Source organism: Sphaeramia orbicularis, chromosome 20 (genome assembly GCF_902148855.1).
Source record: "Sphaeramia orbicularis chromosome 20, fSphaOr1.1, whole genome shotgun sequence".
In the NCBI taxonomy this organism is placed as follows: domain Eukaryota; kingdom Metazoa; phylum Chordata; class Actinopteri; order Kurtiformes; family Apogonidae; genus Sphaeramia; species Sphaeramia orbicularis.
The window spans coordinates 35,034,079-35,053,742 of record NC_043976.1 but is presented as its reverse complement, the minus strand read 5'-3'; the positions used below and the strand labels follow the sequence as shown (position 1 = coordinate 35,053,742).

Below are 19,664 nucleotides of genomic sequence, written 5' to 3'. Positions count from 1 at the left end.
TTCATGGCATGTATGTGGGAATTACTAAAAATAGTCACTTGCCTGATAAAGGGTTAAAACCCTTTATAGGACACTCATAGAAATACTCTGAAATTCAACATTTCAACCTTAGTGTGTGATTGGAGGACATTAGACGTTATTACTTTTGTGAAATTTTTCAAAATCTGTTGTTGTTATGTAGAAAATCAAGGTTAATGAAGTTACCATATTTGGTTCCTTACCCATAAGTGGCACAAATAAAATACAAGTATATGTACAAAATACAAGAAAACACATGTAAGGTGAAAGGAACATGTATTTTAGAACATTACAACAACATAAGTGCTGATCCAGACACCTGTCCACATCCACATTATCCCTTTGAACATCATTATTTACATACTTATATGTATGGCATGTATGTGGAAATTACCAAAAATATTCACTTACCTGATAGGGATTAACCCTCATAGATACTCATAGAAATACTCTGGAATTCAAAATTTCAATTTAGTGTCTGATTGAAGGACATAAGACTTCATTACTTTTGTAAAATTTTTCAAAATTTTTTGTTATGTAGAAAATCAAGGTTAATGAAGTTACCATATTTGGTTCCTTACCCGTAAGTGGCAAAAAAAAAAAAAAAAAAAAAATACAAGTATATATAAAAAATACACGAAAAACATATAAGGCGAAAGGAACATGTATTTTAGAACATTAGACCAACATAAGTGCTGATCCAGACCCCTGTCCACATCCACATTATCCCTTTGAACATCATTCCTTATATACTTATATGTATGGCATGTATGTGGAAATTACCAAAAATAGTCACTTGCCCAGTAAAGGATTAACCCTTTATAAGGCACTCATAGAAATACTCTGAAATTCAAAATTTCAATTTAGTGTGTTATTGGAGGACATAAGACTATAACTTTTGTGAAATTTTTCTAATTTTTTTGTTGTCATGCAGAAAATCAAGGTTAATAAAGTTACCATATTTGGTTCCGTACCCATAAGAGGCACAAATAAATACAAGTATATCGTTGGCTTCCTGTTAAAACCTGCTAAAGTGACATTTTTGGTTGGGAATAAAAAGCTGCTTTCTCCCCTATTGTAGCTTCAAATTTCAGTCTCCTGTCAAAGTTGTTTACATTCCATCATAAGTACCAACATTAAAGGAACAGATTTTTTTTTTTTTGTCATATTTCACAGTTTCCTGTTATATAAACAGTTTTTTTGTTTCTCCTGTAAAATTTGCCAGAAGTCACATAGCAGGTTTTATCAGGAAGCTGACGACATATAAAAAAAAATACAAGAAAAGCACATGTAAGGCAAAAGGAACCTGTATTTTAGAACATTAGACCATCATAAGTGCTGATCCAGACCCCTGTCCACATCCACATTATCCCTTTGAACATCATTATTTACATACTTATATGTATGGCATGTATGTGGAAATTACCAAAAATATTCACTTACCTGATAAGGATTAACCCTCATAGATACTCATAGAAATACTCTGGAATTCAAAATTTCAATTTAGTGTCTGATTGAAGGACATAAGACTTCATTACTTTTGTAAAATTTTTTGTTATGTAGAAAATCAAGGTTAATGAAGTTACCATATTTGGTTCCTTACCCGTAAGTGGCAAAAAAAAAAAAAAAATACAAGTATATATAAAAAATACACGAAAAACATATAAGGCAAAAGGAACATGTATTTTAGAACATTAGACCAACATAAGTGCTGATCCAGACCCCTGTCCACATCCACATTATCCCTTTGAACATCATTCCTTATATACTTATATGTATAGCATGTATGTGGAAATTACCAAAAATAGTCACTTGCCCAGTAAAGGATTAACCCTTTATAAGGCACTCATAGAAATACTCTGAAATTCAAAATTTCAATTTAGTGTGTTATTGGAGGACATAAGACTATAACTTTTGTGAAATTTTTCTAATTTTTTTGTTGTCATGCAGAAAATCAAGGTTAATAAAGTTACCATATTTGGTTCCGTGCCCATAAGAGGCACAAATAAATACAAGTATATCGTTGGCTTCCTGTTAAAACCTGCTAAAGTGACATTTTTGGTTGGGAATAAAAAGCTGCTTTCTCCCCTATTGTAGCTTCAAATTTCAGTCTCCTGTCAAAGTTGTTTACATTCCATCATAAGTACCAACATTAAAGGAACAGATTTTTTTTTTTTTTTGTCATATTTCACAGTTTCCTGTTATATAAACAGTTTTTTTGTTTCTCCTGTAAAATTTGCCAGAAGTCACATAGCAGGTTTTATCAGGAAGCTGACGACATATAAAAAAAAATACAAGAAAAGCACATGTAAGGCAAAAGGAACCTGTATTTTAGAACATTAGACCATCATAAGTGCTGATCCAGACCCCTGTCCACATCCACATTATCTCTTTGAACATCATTCCTTACATTAGTACCATTACTTCCAGGTACCTAACAAAGCAGGTACGCTCACTGTTCATACAGAGGCGGACCTTACAGACCCTGCAGACCACATTGGACCTGAGATTATTGCCTCATTGAACTCACTGTAACTGTTGCTGCCACTGTGTTGTAATGTCTGCAGAAATGACCAAAAACAGTCACTTGCCTGATACAGGGTTAACTAATAAAAAGTGTTGAAAACGGTTTGTGACTACATCTCTTAACTCCATTCATTTACTTAGAACAGGGGTGCCAAAACTGGTCCACCAAAGGGTCCAATCCGGGCCCGTGGGATGAATTTGCAAAGTGGAAAAATTACACTGAAGATATTAAACGTCAAGGGTGTCCAACTCGTTTTAGCTCAGGGGCAACATACAAACCAATATGATCTCAGGTGTAATAATAGAATAATAACAACGACAAATTTTCTTCTTGGTTAAATCACAAAAAGTAAAATTAGAAGATGAAAATATCAGTTTCCAAACTATCTTTTCACTATAAAATGTTAATAATGTGCAAAAATATGAACAACATGAAACATCGTAAGAAAAATAAGTGCAATTTTAACAATATTATACCACATACTAAACTCATTTTAGTTCAGGGGCCATATTCAGCTAAATTTGATCTGCAGTGGGCCGAATCAGAAAAATAATAACATAATAACCTATAAATAATGACAATGCCACATTTTTGTCTCTGTTTTAGTGTAAAAAAAAAAAAAAAAAAAAATCCGTTAAATTATGAAAATACTTACTTTTATAATCTATCCCCCCCCCCCAAAAAAAAAAAAAACCTGAAAGAACTGAAAATTAAAATTTAAAAACGTAAGAAAATTTAGTGCAATTTTAACAATATTCTGCCTCAACTTCTCATTTGTCAATGTGCATTATGGATCAGATCTACAAAGACACAAAACACTGAGGAACAGGCAGAAAATTTGTTAAAATTGTGCTGAATTTTCTTTAGACATTTCAGGTTGTTCATATTTGTTCAGGTTATTCATATTTTAGTGTTACAGGATAGTTTGGAGATGTCAATATTTTCAGAATTTAATGTTATTTTTTGCACTAAAACAAAGAAAAAATTGAAGTTGTTAATTCTAGATTTTTTTTTGGCTTAATTCAAGATTTATTTTTTTGACTGAATTGAAGACTTTTTTTTGCTTAATTCAATTTTTTTTTTTAACTTAATTGAAGGGTTTTTTTTTTTGGGGCTTAATTCAAGATTTTTTTTTTTTAAATTGAAGATTTTTTTGGCTTAATTCAAGATTTTTTTTAACTTAATTGAAGATTTTTTTTGGCTTAATTCAAGATTTTTTTGCTAAATTTGAGTTTTGTTTTGTGTTTTTTTTAACTTAATTGAAGATTTTTTTTGGCTTAATTCAAGATTTTTTGCTAAATTTGAGTTTTGTTTTGCTTGTTTTTTTAACTTAATTGAAGATTTTTTTTTAGCTTAATTCAAGATTTTTTTGCAAAATTTGAGTTTTTTTTGTTTTTTTTTTAACTTAATTGAAGATTTTTTTGTCTTAATTCAAGATTTTTTGCTAAATTTGGGGGGGGGGGGGGTTGGCTTAATTGAGGATTTTTTTTTTTACTTAATGGAAGATTTTTTCCTTAATTCAAGCTAATTTTTTCATGCTTAATTCAATTCAAGACTGTGGAATTTCTGCACTTAGCAAAAACATCCTAGGGGCCAAACTGGACCCTATGGTGGGCCGCATTTGGCCCCCGGGCGGCATGTTTGACACCCCTGTACTAAACATTTTGTGCATTTGTAGTTAATAATAATAAAAAGCGGAGACATAACATTGTTGAAATTGCACTTATTTTTCTTAGAATTCACATTTTCATAATGGAATTTTGACTTTTTTCACACCAAAACAAAGAAGAAAAAAAAAGTGATTATTTATGTTATTATTCTATTATTTTACTCACTACTTTTACCCACTTAAGATCACATCAGGTTGTACGTAGCCCTTGAACTAAAACGACTTCGACACCCCTCACTTGGAATATACATTGTTTTTCCAGTTTCCTGAAAAATAACCGTTATGGACATAAGAGGTTTCCCCCCCGACAGCGATGATACGCTTTGAAATGCACAAATACATCGAAGAAAACATGCAAACAAATCCAGGTTTTCTGTTGTTATTGTTATTAGGGGATAAACTTAACACAAAGCACTTTCCATTAAACATTAAAGCCTTCGCCGTTACCGAACGCAACCTACGTGGCGGTGTTGCCGATAAGCTTGCAGGGGTTTGCGTTCCACCTGTGTGTTGGCGGTACGGCGGCGTGTGCACTTTAAGTACATACCAGCAGTGTCTATTTACCTATTAAAGTCTCGGCACTTATCCCGTATTCATCCCACGTGTGGAAAAAAAATGAGGCATGAAACAGCGTTGTCATGCTGAACAGAATTTTAATTACCGACCCTCTCCTCCCTTTCCCCGCGTGTGCGCTCCCAATTGGTCTGAAATAACAGAGAAAGAGAGAGAGAGAGAGTGAGGTGAAGAAGAGGAGGCCTTTGTGAAGGGTAGGCAGTGCCATTAACACATGGTACTATCAGAGCGTGCTGCAAAAAGCCAATATCTGAGAGCAATATTAACAGCATGTGCAGTGAACCAATTCAACCACTGGAATTCAGCAGGGATGATGGGAAGAGGAGTTTTTATGAAGGATGTGATTGTTGGTCTTTCACATTTCTATGCATGTAACACAGGTGGGCAATGAAAACACTCTTCATCTTGATATCTGGAGTAGCTTTACAGAGGTGACGCTCAAAGGGAAACATCAAAAACAGGGGTCTCAAACATGGTTCCAGTGCAACCCGAGGGATGAATTTGTTAAGTGCAAAAATTCCAGTCGAAACCGTCAAACATTTTCTTCTCAGTTTGATGTGAAAAAAACAATATTACATTATGCCTATAAATAATGACAACTTCAAATTTTTGTCTTTTAGTCCAAAAAATAACATTAAATTATGAAAATATTTACTTTTACAAACTATCCTTTATCAATCAAATGTCAGTAACCTGAACAAATATGAACAACCTTAAATGTCTAAAGAAAATTAAGCACAGTTGTAACAATTTTCTGCCTGTTACTAAGTATTTAGTGTCTTTGTAGATCTGATCCATAATGCACATGTAGAAATGATAAATTGAGGTAGAATATTGTTAAAATTGCACTTATTTTTCTTAAGATTTTTTTTTTTTTTTTTTCAGGTTATTCACATCTTTTTTGTTATAGAAATATTTTCATAATTTATTGGGGGGGGGCGGGGTGCACTAGAACACAGACAAAAATTTGGAGTTGTCATTATTTATAGATTATTATGCTATTATTGTACTGGTCCGGCCCACTTCAGACCAAATTTGGCTGAATGTGGCCCCTGAACTAACGTGAGTTGAACACCCATGGTTTAAAACGGGTCTCAAACATGCGGCCCAGGGGCCAAATGCGGCCCGCCAAAGGTTCCAATGCAACCCGCGGAATGAAATTTGTAAAGTGCAAAAATTCCAGTCAAAACCGTCGAACATTTTCTTCTCAGTTTGATGTGAAAAAAAAAAACAATATTACATTATGCCTACAAATAATGACAACTTCAAATTTTTGTCTTTGTTTTAGTCCAAAAAATAACATTAAATTATGAAAATATTTACTTTTACAAACTATCCTTTATCAATCAAATGTCAGTAACCTGAACAAATATGAACAACCTTAAATGTCTAAAGAAAATTAAGCACAATTTTAACAATTTTCTGCCTGTTACTAAGTATTTAGTGTCTTTGTAGATCTGATCCATAATGCACATGTAGAAATGATAACTTGAGGTAGAATATTGTTAAAATTGTACTTATTTTTCTTAAGATTTTTTTTTTTTTTTTTTTTTCAGGTTATTCACATCTTTTTTATTATAAAAAATTTTTCATAATTTATTGGGGGGGGCGGGGTGCACTAGAACACAGACAAAAATTTGGAGTTGTCATTATTTATAGATTATTATGCTATTATTGTACTGGTCCGGCCCACTTCAGACCAAATTTGGCTGAATGTGGCCCCTGAACTAACGTGAGTTGAACACCCATGGTTTAAAACAGGGGTCTCAAACATGCGGCCCAGGGGCCAAATGCGGCCCGCCAAAGGTTCCAATGCAACCCGCGGAATGAAATTTGTAAAGTGCAAAAATTCCAGTCAAAACCATCGAACATTTTCTTCTCAGTTTGATGTGAAAAAAACCCCCAATATTACATTATGCCTATAAATAATGACAACTTCAAATTTTTGTCTTTGTTTTAGTCCAAAAAATAACATTAAATTATGAAAATATTTACTTTTACAAACTATCCTTTATCAATCAAATGTCAGTAACCTGAACAAATATGAACAACCTCAAATGTCTAAAGAAAATTAAGCACAATTTTAACAATTTTCTGCCTGTTACTAAGTATTTAGTGTCTTTGTAGATCTGATCCATAACGTACATGTAGAAATGATAAGTCGAGGCAGAATATTGTTAAAATTGTACTTATGTTTCTTAAGAAATTTCAGTTTTTTCAGGTTATTCACATCTTTTTTTGTTCTAAAAATTTTTTCATAATTTATTGGGGGGGGCGGGTTGCACTAAAAGACAGACAAAAATTTGGAGTTGTCATTATTTATAGATTATTATGCTATTATTGTACTGGTCCGGCCCACTTCAGACCAAATTTGGCTGAATGTGGCCCCTGAACTAACGTGAGTTGAACACCCATGGTTTAAAACAGGGGTCTCAAACATGCGGCCCAGGGGCCAAATGCGGCCCGCCAAAGGTTCCAATGCAACCCGCGGAATGAAATTTGTAAAGTGCAAAAATTCCAGTCAAAACCATCGAACATTTTCTTCTCAGTTTGATGTGAAAAAAACCCCCAATATTACATTATGCCTATAAATAATGACAACTTCAAATTTTTGTCTTTGTTTTAGTCCAAAAAATAACATTAAATTATGAAAATATTTACTTTTACAAACTATCCTTTATCAATCAAATGTCAGTAACCTGAACAAATATGAACAACCTCAAATGTCTAAAGAAAATTAAGCACAATTTTAACAATTTTCTGCCTGTTACTAAGTATTTAGTGTCTTTGTAGATCTGATCCATAACGTACATGTAGAAATGATAAGTCGAGGCAGAATATTGTTAAAATTGTACTTATGTTTCTTAAGAAATTTCAGTTTTTTCAGGTTATTCACATCTTTTTTTGTTCTAAAAATTTTTTCATAATTTATTGGGGGGGGGCGGGTTGCACTAAAAGACAGACAAAAATTTGGAGTTGTCATTATTTATAGATTATTATGCTATTATTGTACTGGTCCGGCCCACTTCAGACCAAATTTGGCTGAATGTGGCCCCTGAACTAACGTGAGTTGAACACCCATGGTTTAAAACAGGGGTCTCAAACATGCGGCCCAGGGGCCAAATGCAGCCCGCCAAAGGTTCCAATGCAACCCGCGGAATGAAATTTGTAAAGTGCAAAAATTCCAGTCAAAACCGTCGAACATTTTCTTCTCAGTTTGATGCGAAAAAAAAAAACAATATTACATTATGCCTACAAATAATGACAACTTCAAATTTTTGTCTTTGTTTTAGTCCAAAAAATAACATTAAATTATGAAAATATTTACTTTTACAAACTATCCTTTATCAATCAAATGTCAGTAACCTGAACAAATATGAACAACCTCAAATGTCTAAAGAAAATTAAGCACAATTGTAACAATTTTCTGCCTGTTACTAAGTATTTAGTGTCTTTGTAGATCTGATCCATAATGCACATGTAGAAATGATAACTTGAGGTAGAATATTGTTAAAATTGTACTTATTTTTCTTAAGATTTTTTTTTTTTTTTTTTCCAGGTTATTCACATCTTTTTTATTATAAAAAATTTTTCATAATTTATTGGGGGGGGCGGGGTGCACTAGAACACAGACAAAAATCTGGAGTTGTCATTATTTATAGATTATTATGCTATTATTGTACTGGTCCGGCCCACTTCAGACCAAATTTGGCTGAATGTGGCCCCTGAACTAACGTGAGTTGAACACCCATGGTTTAAAACAGGGGTCTCAAACATGCGGCCCAGGGGCCAAATGCGGCCCGCCAAAGGTTCCAATGCAACCCGCAGAATGAAATTTGTAAAGTGCAAAAATTCCAGTCAAAACCGTCGAACATTTTCTTCTCAGTTTGATGCGAAAAAAAACCGACAATATTACATTATACCTACAAATAATGACAACTTCAATTTTTTGTCTTTTAGTCCAAAAAATAACATTAAATTATGAAAATATTTACTTTTACAAACTATCCTTTATCAATCAAATGTCAGTAACCTGAACAAATATGAACAACCTCAAATGTCTAAAGAAAATTAAGCACAATTTTAACAATTTTCTGCCTGTTACTAAGTATTTAGTGTCTTTGTAGATCTGATCCATAACGTACATGTAGAAATGATAAGTCGAGGCAGAATATTGTTAAAATTGTACTTATGTTTCTTAAGAAATTTCAGTTTTTTCAGGTTATTCACATCTTTTTTTGTTCTAAAAATTTTTTCATAATTTATTGGGGGGGGCGGGTTGCACTAAAAGACAGACAAAAATTTGGAGTTGTCATTATTTATAGATTATTATGCTATTATTGTACTGGTCCGGCCCACTTCAGACCAAATTTGGCTGAATGTGGCCCCTGAACTAACGTGAGTTGAACACCCATGGTTTAAAACAGGGGTCTCAAACATGCGGCCCAGGGGCCAAATGCAGCCCGCCAAAGGTTCCAATGCAACCCGCAGAATGAAATTTGTAAAGTGCAAAAATTCCAGTCAAAACCGTCGAACATTTTCTTCTCAGTTTGATGTGAAAAAAAAAACAATATTACATTATGCCTACAAATAATGACAACTTCAAATTTTTGTCTTTTAGTCCAAAAAATAACATTAAATTATGAAAATATTTACTTTTACAAACTATCCTTTATCAATCAAATGTCAGTAACCTGAACAAATATGAACAACCTCAAATGTCTAAAGAAAATTAAGCACAATTGTAACAATTTTCTGCGTGTTACTAAGTATTTAGTGTCTTTGTAGATCTGATCCATAATGCACATGTAGAAATGATAAGTTGAGGTAGAATATTGTTAAAATTGCACTTATTTTTCTTAAGATTTTTTTTTTTTTTTTTTTTCAGGTTATTCACATTTTTTTTATTTGGATAGTTTATAAAAGTAAGTATTTTCATAATTTAATGGGTTTTCTGCACTAAAACATAGACAAAAATCTGGAGTTGTCATTATTTATAGGTTATTATGCTATTATTTTACTGGTCCGGCCCACTGCAGATCAAATCGGGCTGAATGTGGCCCCTGAAAGAAAATGAGTTTGAGACCCCTGATCAAAAAGGTCTCAGTTCAGGCTCAGGTTACTTTATTTATATGCGTAGGTAGATTTATTCTGCAGTTTTACAGATGATAATGACATCCTTTTGACATTTCTCAAACCATAATGGCCGTTTCTCAATATCAAAGTCACAAAGTATGGTCTTGGTAAGAACCAGACAGTTTAACCCAGTGTTTTTCAACGTTGGGGTCATGGGGGGTCACATGGGGTCACCTGGAATTCAAATGGGGTCACCAGAAATTTCTAGTAATTGATAAAAATAAAAAATAAAAAAAAACAACAACCTTACTAATAAAAAAATAGGACCGATGGCCCTGTAGCTTACCGGCCAAATTAAAAGCTTTGGGAAATGTATCCAGATGCCATTTATTATCACCCAGTTCTGTGTATTTATTGTGTTACAGAAATAGCCCATGTTTTGGTCATATTCCAATCAGATCTGTAAAAACTTCAAATTCCAACTTGATATCATTGATACTTATTTATTGGATCAATCCACTTCCTATGTATTATAATGGGAAAATTTTTCAAAGTCGCACCAAATCCAGAATCAGATCCGGATCCAAATAATTTCACTAACTTTTGTTGACATCATCATAAAGAAGCTGTATACCAAGTTTGAAGTCAATCAGAATTGTAGTTTCGGAGAAGAAGATGATTGAAATTTTTGTAATAGACGACGACGACGGACGCTGCATGATGACACCAGCTTACGGCCTGTCGGCTGGTAAGCTAATAAAAATATATGGTGAGCTGACAGAGCCAATCCCAATCCATAAAAGACATGACAAACTGTGAGTCTGAAACTGTAGCACTGTGGTTCTGTTTATCTGTCAAATGTTCATTGTGGTCAGTTTCAGATGCTGCAGCTCTTTCATAATTCACAGTTTGAGTTCTTGTTTGTTCAGTATTAATTGTCAGCCTTGTAAATCCAAGCTGGACTGACTGTACATATCCTGACCAAGGAAAATCAAATTCTCACTTTGTGCAGTAATCTACACCTGGCTTTTCTGACTCAATACATAATGATATACATTATATAGACTAAATGTCGTCTAAAATTTGCGTTTATTTGCAACATATTATAGCAAACTAGAAAACCACTCAGAGAGCACAGACCTCTGCCAAGGCAGATCAGTAACGCCACCCCCCGATCACCACCAAAATTTAATCAGTTGTTCCTTGTGCCAGTATCAACATTTCCTGAAATTTTCATTCAAATCCGTCCATAACTTTTTGAGTTATCATGCACACGGACAGACAGACAAACCAGTGCCGGCAAAAACATAACCTCCTTGGTGTAGGTAACTATTAGATGATCAAAAACAAATTCATTTTAGCAAAAAAAAAAAAAAAGTCTCTGTTTTGAATGTCTGGGGTCGCCAGAAATTTGTGTTGTCAAAATGGGGTCATGAGTAAAAAAAAAGAAAAAAAAGGTTGGAAACCACTGCTTTAACCGTTAAACAACTGTCGTCTCTCCATTTGAACCATCCATTTGAATTCCAGGCGACCCCAAAGTTGAAAACCACTGATATAACCTTTTATTCTATTAGATGTAGAAAGGAACTGTTTCAGAGACTTCCAAACAGGGTTAAAAAATGCCTGGAAATAACAAAAAAACTGAAGCCATAATATGGATATTGAATGTTCAAGACCAAAAAGCATGTTTGAGCAGATGTAAAATAGTTGAAAGTTTCATTATAGACATTTCCAGTTGTTTCTGATAATAAATATGCTAAAAACTTCAAGTCCGTTTTTTTTCTTTTTTGCAGAAACACACTGTTTTAAGCATTTAGTATTTATAATAATGATAACACTGGTCAACAACAAATCTATTGTTTAAGTTTTTTGAGCTGATATAGGATAATTTTGGTGTGCTGAATCCAAAAATCACATTAATTTTGCTTAATCAGGTCAACTTTCTGAACTATGCTACATATTGGCTTTTTAACATTTTTGCTTACATTTATGGGCATTTTCACATCATATGATACAAAATTCTTTCATATTTCTTGCAATAAACGAGTTCTGAAGATTTTACTTTTGCCAATTTATGATTAATGTTTTTTTTAATATTACAGGTGAATGAAATGGCTTCGACTAGAAGATCTTGCAAAAATAAGCCTGACGTATTCTGCTACATCTGCGGTGAATTCACCATTGTACCTAACAGGAATCAAGTCACAAGTTTCATAAAGTGTGCTTACCAATCTTATTTTGGTATTAATTAGTATATTTTGTGAGAAGATCAAATTTTTCCAAATCAAATTAGCAAAAAAACCTGACCTGATTGAGAACAGATGTCATTTTTTGGATTTAGCGGTGCAAAATGGTCCTAATTCAGTTGAAAAAACCTAGACAACTTGCAAAAAACATATTTTTGTAACCCAGTGTAATCAATGACCAGATATTGACAGTTAAGTTCTTCCTGAAAACAAAGGTGCAAAAGAATTGGCTAAAAAAAAAAGGCATTTTCTGACACTTTTATCTCAATGAAAACATGAAGACACGTTTGCGTTCTGTTCTAAAGGCAGTCTTAGCTACTCTGTTGCTGCTCAGTCTCTGTTTTCCTCATCTAACCTCAGTCCTCCAGTCGACCAGAGATGTGAAGCGAAGCTCAAAAGACTGACGTTGATCTGAATAAACTTGCTTGATTAGGGTGGTTCTGCCTCCCCCCTCCTTCCTCCACCTTCCTCCTCCTCATCCCCCATCCCCTCTGATCCCCAGCCCCCATACCTCCACGCCGATCCCTCTGACAGCTCGGGGAGCCCCACTAACTCATCTCAGCCCCCGGAGCTCCGACACCCTGCTTGTTTTATTTCCCAGCCGCTAAATTGAGTCGTAAAGACTTGTAAAAATAACGACGGGGCTGCATTTTTTTTTTTTTTTTTTTTTTTTTTTTTTACTCCCCTACCCTTTCCCTTTCCCTTTCCCCTTCCCCTTCCCCTACCCCCCCACCTACCTTTCTGTTTCCCATGAGTCCCAGGTGGGCTGTTTGTCGACCCATTTAAAAGCCGTGACACGTTAACAAGAGCGTGGATATTTACAGAAAGCTGACCTCCAAACTTACGAGGCTGGATTGAATTTTGGCGCTTCCATGCAGGTGTGTGCTAAAATTAAATCCATCCCCCACCCCTTCCCACCCCACTCACCCACCTACCCACCCACCCACCCACAACTCCAATCAGTCACTGGCAGGAGGTTGAAGGAGATCTGAAACAGGCGGACAGATGTGTGGGATCTGTTTATCCACTTCTATCTGAACATATGCATATGTGAAACTACAACCCCACGTAAACACAACGGTATAGCGCGGGGGGTTAATTTTTAGCCCCTTGCGTGAGAAAGGTACACAATAAATCCCACTTAGGCCAAAAGCAAATCAATCTCTCACGCTGTACTTTCTATCTTAAACCATTTACTCATTAACTGTTTCGGCATTGATTGGTATTCCTGTGGCAGTTAACCCGTGTTTAACAAAGGCGGTAAAATGAAGGGGGTGTTGAATTCAGTCAGCAGCAATACAATTCATTAAGTGTAATTTGGTGAGTGTGTACCTCATAAATCATACTCTGTTGGGTGGTAGCACTGCACCACTACTGTATGGGGTGGCACAAGCAGAATAATGTAACCCAATCTGCAAAATCCTTTCTCCCTGAAGCATGCTATTGCTCTCCGAGACCGAAAGTACAGCAGAGCCACAAAGAAGGAAGACGTAAGTTATACAGCCCTGTTAACATGCATAAAAAATGCATGCATTAAAAAATGTATAAGTCCTGCAGCATCTAAGCGCACTCTTATTGAAGATTTTTCACACAGCTACGGTTTCTTCACTTGGAGGGGATACAGTACGAAGAGAAAATTGAATGTCCATTAATCATATTGTTCAGAGAAGCACCTCCGGAGCAGTGTGACAACTTTGACAGAGACTGAGGTAGACTTCTTCGACTCAACCCCCCCCCGTGGACCGATGGAGCGTGATTTTTGCCGTAAAGACCGACGTCCAGGCCTCAGACGTCTCTCCTGGGAATGAGACGCCACTTTCCTCTGTCTGAGTGTGTGTGTATAAGTGCACATGTGTGTCCTTGTACATGCCGTCATGTCTGCCCCCAGTTAGGTAACTCACGCCTTCATCTCCTTCAGGAATCGGCCATGTGTGAAGGAGGGACACAGTCAGTCTGCTGCTGGTAAAAGCTTTATGTGCTACCGGTGTCACTATGGATCTCTTGTCACTTATCTGCACTGAGCAAAATGGACAACTGACAGCCGTTTCCATGGAGAGGCTGGACGTGGCCAGCGGAAGAGCTTCCCGGCAGCCATATTGGAGGTGAACTCTCGGTTACAAGCGCTCTAGAACTTTAAATGTGAGCATGGCTTGGATATCATCACAAAATGTAATGAGCAGATACTTGCATGAGTGCATTACTTTATTTTAAGAGGTTCAGTATCGTTAGCCTCAGCATAATTGCCTATGTCAGGGGTGTCCAAACCTTTTTTAAAGAGGGCCAGATCTGAGAATGTGGACATTGCCAGGGGCCAGTGGTCCCTTCAGACATTTTTTAAACAGTAAAAATTGCATATAAATGCACTGTTCTGCAACAATTATATTTTCATTGTCACAATATAATTTTTTAAAATGGCAATGTAACCAAATCTAAGCCACTCAGGTGTGAACAAATAATAATAATTTAAAAAAAAAAATTCTGCCTTCCTTTCACATCTGCAGTCAGATAACAAAGAACAAACTGTGTGGAGTATCTTAAACGTCTAAGAAGTTGATAAAAATCTTAACCCCACATTCTTTTTAAACATGACTTACAGGGTGGGGAAGCAAAATTTACAATATTTTGAGGCAGGGATTGAAAGACAGTGTATGACCAATTAGTTTATTGAAAGTCATGAGAATTTATTTGCCACAAGAAAACTGACATAATAGAAAATGTTTTTATTCTATGTGTCCTCCTTCTTTCTCAATAACTGCCTTCACACGCTTCCTAAAACTTGCGCAAGTGTTCCTCAAATATTCGGGTGACAACTTCTCCCATTCTTCTTTAATAGTATCTTCCAGACTTTCTCGTAATAGTTTTGCTCATAGTCATTCTCTTCTTTCCATTATAAACAGTCTTTATGGACACTCCAACTATTTTTGAAATCTCCTTTGGTGTGACGAGTGCATTCAGCAAATCACACACTCTTTGACGTTTGCTTTCCTGATTACTCATATGGGCAAAAGTTTCTGAAAAGGTATGGATAATAGTGTTAGGTATGATTATGACATCAATATATGTTTGGTTTCAAAACAATTGACGTAGTGCCTGCTGAGAAAAAACAACTAAATGTTCATTGTAAATTTTGCTTCCCCACCCTGTAAGTGAATCCCCAAAGGAACTTTGTGTTGGTAAATGCAAGTTATGCAAATTGACAGGATTTCAGTTCTGTTGCAACAAAAGCAAAGTTTACAATATTTTGAGGCAGGGATTGAAAGACTGTATGACCAATTAGTTTATTGAAAGTCATGAGAATTTATTTGCCACAAGAAAATTGACATAATAGAAAATGTTTTTATTCTAAGTGTCCTCCTTCTTTCTCAATAACTGCCTTCACACGCTTCCTAAAATTTGCGCAAGTGTTCCTCAAATATTCGGGTGACAACTTCTCCCATTCTTCTTTAATAGTATCTTTAAGAAAGTCGACATTGCTGTGTGATGTTCTATTGGTAGCATGTTCTAAAACGCCCCAAATAGCAGAATCCAGAGGGTTTAGATCTGGGCTGGAAGGCGGCCATAAACATGATTCCCAAAAATTGCTGAAGTTGGATTTGTTGCTGTTGTCAACAAGTGTTTTGGTGTTCTTGTATAAGATTTTAACTTCAAATCATATTTTACTGCATTTCTAACGGTCTTGTTGTCTACCTCAAGTTCAATTGCCATTTTTCTCATGGATTTGTTTGGATCCTTTAGGATTTTGGATTTGAGAGCTTTAATAAAAGCTTTGGTACGTTTTTTGTTGCTTCCTCCACTTCCAGACTTTCTCGTAATAGTTTTGCTCATAGTCATTCTCTTCTTTCCATTATAAACAGTCTTTATGGACACTCCAACTATTTTTGAAATCTCCTTTGGTGTGACGAGTGCATTCAGCGAATCACACACTCTTTGACATTTGCTTTCCTGATTACTCATATGGGCAAAAGTTTCTGAAAAGGTATGGATAATAGTGTTAGGTATGATTATGACATCAATATATGTTTGGTTTCAAAACAACTGACCTAGTGCCTGCTGAGAAAAAACAACTAAATGTTCATTGTAAATTTTGCTTCCCCACCCTGTATATTTTCATTGTCACAATATAATTTTTTAAAATGGCAATGTAACCGAATCTAAGCCACTCAGGTGTGAACAAATAAAAAAAAAAACAAAAACAAAAAAAAAACAATTCTGCCTTCCTTTCACATCTGGAGTCAGATAACATAGAACAAACCGTGTGGAGTATCTTAAACGTCCAAGAAGTTGATAAAAATCTTAACCCCACATTCATTTTAAACATGACTTATATGGGTAATCATTACTCATATATTACTCAGTAATGCAAAGTCTGTTAACATTTCAGATGAAAACATATGACTCTTACTCTTGTCTTTCACAAAATCATTCAGAAAGTAATATTTGTGTCACATCTACAAGTACATAACACCAGCAGTTAGAGGCAACTAACCTGGCAACTTGGTAGCCTGCCCTGGTGGTGAATTCATTGAACTCACTGGTTCACATGAAGAGTCACTGTTGTGAGTTTAACCCTTTCATGCACAGTGGTCACTCCAGTGGACAGTTCTTCTCCAGCTATTCTCTTATATATTCATGGGTTTTGTTGTTTTAGTTCCATATCAGCCAACACAGTGGACACTTATGCATCATCCCATACACTGACATTCCTGTAACTTTCCTTTCTTTTAACTAAATCAATTACTAATTTTTATTAGACTGTGATTAACAGAGGTTTTTTTTTCTTTTGCATATTATCTGAGTGAGTAATAATTAGTATTATAGTATGTTCAAATGTGAGAAAACATCAGATTAGCAGCATTAACCTCCTGAGACCCAGGAAAGTGAATTTTTTTTTGCTTTTTTCCATTCAACAGTTGTCTTGATTGGAAACTACATAATACAACTTTTTTTTTTCCTTTTGTTTGTTTTTTTCCCCGGGACATTTTTTAAAAATTAATTTTATTTATTTATTTATTTTTTTAATGGGATGTCCTTTACAATGGACAGCATTTTTTAACTAAAACTGTCAAACTTTTGTCCCCTACAGAGGACAAAAATGTATTGCTGGGTCTCAGGAGGTTAAAAATGCTTTAATTTAATAGTTTTCACACAGTATGTCAGTAAATACATGTTTCTGAGCTTCAAAAATTAAACAAATGGTGTCCAGCTGAGTGGACGTTTTTGTAACTCCATGAAAAATAGGTTCATTAAAAAAAAAAAAAAAAAAAAAAAAAAGAGAAAAATCAATTACATTGTTTTTTTCATGCCTAAAGAAGAATAAAAACACTCAGGAAAAAAATCTTGATTAAGGTTCTCATAATTCATGCATGAAAGGGTTAAAGCAGCTTGAATTTGCTTCACTTTTTCGGAACGCTCACTCCCTGCTAGCTTGTCATATGCGTTAGCATGTTTTGTCTGCTAGCATCTCTTTACGTTGAATTCCTTAAACAAGGCAACAGTCTCTTGACAAATTAGGCAAACACAATCGCCTCGATTTTCAGTGAAAAAAAATTGTAATTCCCATCTCTCCTGGAAGCAGCGGCCCTCAGTGTCAATTTTGTTTTTTTTTTTATTTACAGGCGCCATGGTTAGAAATTAGCAAAAAGGGTTCACGGCGAGGTCACAGAGCCAGATAGCGTTAGAGTGGTGCTGCCACCATGAGGTGAAAGGAGAAACTGCATTTGGAACCTTTTATGATTCATGTACTTAGTTCAACAGTCCAAGCGGGCCATAAATAATACATTCTAAAGCCCAAGCTGTGGGCCGTATAAAATCTGACCGCGGGCCGTGATTGGCCCCCGGGCCGGACTTTGGACATGCCTGTGCTAATGGTAGTTAGCATTGCACACAGTCAAATGTACTAGAGTAAATGAGTGACAGTGGCTGTGGTTATGTAGACAATATTGTTCATATTCTGCTCAGAAATTCCAGTTTTGATCTCTGATCTCTGATCCGAACCCTAACCCTAACCCTTCTACTGGCAGGATCGGAGTTTCTACCAGTAGAGACTCTGATCGGAGTTTCTACTGGTAGAGACTACGATCGGAGTCTCTACTGGTAGAATCGCCGATCCTACCAGATCGCAGTCTCTGCCCTTACATATACATGGATATTGAGGCAATAAGATGTCTGTTTAGATGCCAAAAACACACAGCAAGTCACATTTTCAGTATGTGTAAAGGAATGTCTGCACATGTGCATAGTAAGTTCTATGAGAAATACAACACAATAATGAGAAAATGGTATTCTCCAGCTAAGGACCCAAATATGTTTGCTGAAAAATATTTTATTTTTTGCTTTTTTAGTCTTTTTTTTTTTTTTAAACAAGTTCAGCAGTCCTGTATGTAGCAATCTATGGCTGACGATCTCACAATCTTAAACAGTTATTGATTTTATTTTTTTAAATCCTACAGATCATGCCATAAAAAAATAAATACCAGCGCTATCAAACTTCACCCCTCTGCGAACATTGATTTTAAAATGGCCCGTTCATTAGTGCAGTTACAGTATTTTACAGAAAGTCTCACACTATCCTCAGGCAAAGATCCTCATGGAATTGTTAATGTTGCTAGGAAAAGCTGCTGGACTGGCGAGTTTCTTCAAATTTGTTCGTAGACATACTTAAGCATCTAATGTTTGGTATGCAGGGTTTGTGTATCATGTTTAGCTGCTGAAGAAACAATAATGTAGAATTACCATATGTCCGTCAGATGCTGGTCTGGGTTCTGAGTCTGATTCACAGAGACGCTTAAGAGTTATGCTAATGTGGAAACATTATTGATTCATTATACAACTAATGGGTCAAAGTAGGCCGCCATAACCTGGGTTATTAATGGAAACACTGCAGCTGTATGTATGGGAATAAACGGATGGGTCTGTATCTAGATATTATCAAAATATTGATCTAGAAATACAGATTTTTTTTATCAGATACAACAACAAAAAGCCAACACACACAGCGTAAACCTAAACTAGAGGAAGACTTATCATGGTTGTGTATTTTTGTGCATCTTTTATCATCAAATATTCATATACTTGATAAGGATTTTACCTCAGAAGATCGCCATGTAAAGTTTTACCCAGATGACCCAGTTTTTATAAGCGATTAGATCAGACCAGAGCCACAGAGAGATAAAGTTGCAACACACTTTGATGTCACCACTACGGTGATCACATGGTTCATGTAAGCCTCAATAGTTCCAAAACAAACCACGCGCTGTCATGTTCCTCTATGTGAGTGTGTTATTGCATGGTAAATATCAGCAAATCACACACTCTTTGACGTTTGCTTTCCTGATTACTCATATGGACAAAAGTTTCTGAAAAGGTATGGATAATAGTGTTAGGTATGATTATGACATCAATATATGTTTGGTTTCAAAACAATTGATGCAGTGCCTGCTGAGAAAAAACAACTAAATGTTCATTGTAAATTTTGCTTCCCCACCCTGTATATATTGGTTTATGTACATTTATATAATAGTTTTATAAATCTTCCACTAAATAGAACCTGTAAAGT

The 19,664-nt window shown here is 35.3% G+C and overlaps 1 long non-coding RNA gene across 1 annotated transcript; it reads left to right on the top strand.

The window, feature by feature from the left end:
* The first annotated feature begins 717 nt into the window (after nucleotides 1–717).
* On the top strand, nucleotides 718–19,379 carry LOC115411587 (uncharacterized). The gene is made up of 3 exons (XR_003934239.1): nucleotides 718–728; nucleotides 4,937–4,954; nucleotides 19,283–19,379. It is a non-coding gene; the product is annotated as an uncharacterized LOC115411587 (long non-coding RNA).
* Nucleotides 19,380–19,664: the final 285 nt, after the last annotated feature.